The sequence below is a fragment of the Octopus bimaculoides genome, chromosome 16 (assembly GCF_001194135.2).
Source record: "Octopus bimaculoides isolate UCB-OBI-ISO-001 chromosome 16, ASM119413v2, whole genome shotgun sequence".
NCBI classification, from domain to species: Eukaryota; Metazoa; Mollusca; class Cephalopoda; order Octopoda; family Octopodidae; genus Octopus; species Octopus bimaculoides.
In genome coordinates, this window is record NC_068996.1 from 22360407 (window position 1) to 22363904 (window position 3498).

A 3498-nucleotide genomic window follows, 5' to 3' on the forward strand; every position below is an offset into this window, starting at 1 on the left:
GAAAATACTAAACTGAAATGTTACCGGGGAAGAGGGGTAAGCAATACGGAATCCCCCTTTCTACGATTATGGAACAGTCTACACCATGAGTCACTTACAGGTTTACTCAATATTGGAATCCCCTTGTTCAGATACTTTGAAAAACCAAAATTTACACAAAGAGTGTGCAAGATTGCGTTAAAATGTTTTAGATGGGTACGAAATTAAAAAAATTACTGTTCGAATTTTTTTTTAATCTAGGTGATAAGTATAGTTAAATTAAAAAGTTTTACAGCAAAGTTATATATATGAACTTGAATATTCAATTATTTTCAATGTGACTTTAATATGAGGCAAGAGCGTGTCAACCTTTTAACAGTTCCTCCCCGCCCCATCTAAGCAGCATTTTATGAAAATTTTTGGTGGTTTTAGCAATAGATTGATGGGATAGACAGATGGATCATCGTTCGGTTTCAGAGATAAGTATTCCAGTTGGTCGGAATGACTCCACAGACATGTATACTCTTAACATAATCTTCGGGACAAAATCAACATGGCACGGTGGCAGAGTTAACCCTTTGAAAGAATTATACATACAGTTCTCCTGACGAGCTTCTGCAGTTTTCATCTAACCCCCTTTTGTTCACAAGAATTGTCTCGACCTGAAACTAAAATGCCACGCTTTGAGATCGAACTTGAGATCTCATGATGCCAAAACAAAACAATTCGCCTACTTTTGTCGATTATATTTATAAAGATCCAGCATTCGAAACCAGTATGGCATCATGGACATGTGTTATCACACATGCATAACTTGACATCAGCAAAGTATTTGAGCGTGCCCGGCAGGCGAATCTACCCACCAACGAGGTCCATCCATTTGTCAGTTGAATTGGTGGCTTCATATCAATTAGTGTGATGGAGCTCTACACTATCAGCTCTGGTGTACCCGAAGGATCATTTTGTCACCTACGCTTTTACACATCAATGGCATATTTGCCGCCACTAACAACGCCTATTTCTAGACAAATGATTCCAGATGCAACCAATACATATCACGCCAAGCCTAGACTGACTCCATAAACAGAGACCTCGAAAACATCCTCCAACAGTCATGCCAATCTTGTTTCCTTCAACAACATGAAGACACGATCATTTCACATAAAGACAACATTGTCTCCAATCCCGTCGACATAAACGTGAAGCAACAAGAACTCCCAAAGGCCGCTACAAATGCCTAAGCCTTAAGGGTTCTTGTAGCTCTCTCGGCGAATGCACATCCTTGACACGGCAAAGAATGGTTAGAAATATTTCAGGTTCCCAACAACTAACTCTCTCCAAAAATGTATTGCTGTGGTGCAACACTATCTAGGCTGCGTCCAAAAGAAAAGAGTAAAAAAAGAGCAAAAGCCACCCGCCTGTTTGTCACTGAAGTCATTTAGAACACATTCCAATCTATGATCCGACAGTCAGGCTGGTTTCGTGTCACCTCCACTCAAGCACTCCCTCGTCACCCATACTGTTACCTCTCCCTTCTCTCCACTACATCCAGTCCTGCCTCCCCAGAACGTTGACCGTCTGGAAATTCCCTCCCTGACTTATTTTTCTCCAGCTGCCTTCACCTTGTAATTGCTGAAGCGGAACTTTACTCATGCCGTTACTGCTTCGGCTTCCGAAAGCGATGAATACAGCCCCTCACTCTTGACCGATCCCATTAAAAAACCAAATACACTCGACCATATACAGAATTGTGTATACATATATATGTACACACACACACACAATGCATTGCACCACAAATGTGTATGTATACACACACGCATACACATAATATATATATATATATATATATATATAATAGAAAAAGAAAACGGAGAAACTGACGCATAGACATCAATCCATTTTTGAACATATTCAATTCTGTACAATATATACACACACACACACACATTATATATATATATATATATATATATATATATATATACACTCCCATAAGCACAAATGTGTATGTCTATATACACAGGAAACATGCATGGAATGGACTAACATATTGAGGGCAGTACACCAGCATGGCCTTGGTCGTGGTGGCTTAAAGAAACTTGGAATATCACGATATTTAGGGAAGAAATAAATAAAATGAACTCGTTTTAATGACAATTATTATGTATGCGTTTGTGTGAAATGAAATAATTTCACGAGGAAAACTAAATTACTGTAGCATAAAAATTAACTCTTAACCGAAGAATAACCAATCTACCAATAACAAATATATAACAAGTGTTTAATAGTCCTTTCATGAGCTAATGTAACTCGGAAATAATGTAAAACTACTTACATCATAACAACTTTTGCTAGATTACAAGAAAAACTACAAAACATTAATATAACACACATTTATGGTGTGAGGTGGAAGGAACTAACTTTAAAATCTTGATAGTCACTAGGAGTGGGTTATTAATTACATGTCTTTTATAATATTAAGAAAACTACAGCCTTTATAGTTTTTCAAAAAAACCTTTTCGCTACTATATTTAGTATTAAATGTTTAAATTATGCATGAGCGAATACATGAAACATAGGTGTTTAAAAAAAAAGTTTTATAAAGTTTTGATTTAACTCAACACACTGTTAAAAAATAAAAGCAGACCAAATTAATAAGATACTGGAAAGTTTTATATGGAAAAGACGAAAATAAGAAACTGGAATAATTAATTAATCACAAGAAAATAGCATTATTTGTAAATAATTGCAATTATGAAATTTACAGACAAAAAGCGGATAACAAAATTTAATTATATTCATTATCATTTAAATATAAAAACAAACAACAAAACACACTGAATAAAAAAAGTTCAGAAATACATTAAATTTAATAACATTGTAAACAACTATTAACAAAATAGCTTACCTTAATAACTGAGAGTAATAACGTCATTAATGTATGTACAAAAATAATTTTAGTATACAAGGAAAAAAAATAGGCGCTGTTAGACACTAGCTATAAAGAAGACAGTATTTGTATATTGTTCTTCATGTGCGAACAGCAAGGAAAAAACAGTCCACTTCAGTGGAAGATTCATATTTCTGTTTCTGACCTACATCTATCTCTTAAGATGATGAACGGCCAACAGTTGTTTGATTAACTTCTAATTCTCAACTAAAGTTCTCATGGTTTCTCCCACCAACTACCATTTAAACTAATCCCGGAACAAGTAACTACAATAGTTGTCGTTCTTGAATTAATTTTTTTTTAAAAACGGTGCAACGTGCGCCCCTTGCTTGTTGATATTGGATGGAACGATATGTGACTGTAACAGACATTCATTCCCGCGGCCGCTGTTGTTACTGTTTCATATAGTATTGATGGTACTGTTAATTTTGTAGTCGTCGATAGGGAGAGGAAATGGGAAGTCACAACGGTTATACTTTCGTTTAACGAATGGGAGAATCGAAACTTACAGCCATGGTGTGGGTATTCGCTGCAATAATATGTGATTTGTTTCTCATGTGAACATG

General features: G+C 35.5%; 1 protein-coding gene across 1 annotated transcript in view; it reads right to left on the bottom strand.

Moving 5' to 3' along the window:
* Positions 1-3197, bottom strand: part of LOC106871312 (signal-induced proliferation-associated 1-like protein 2) — a 166298-nt gene extending 163101 nt beyond the window's left edge. The window contains exon 1 of the mRNA XM_052973573.1: positions 2891-3197. The gene's annotated coding sequence lies outside the window, so the exon portion shown is untranslated. The remainder of the gene's footprint in view (positions 1-2890) is intronic.
* Positions 3198-3498: the final 301 nt, after the last annotated feature.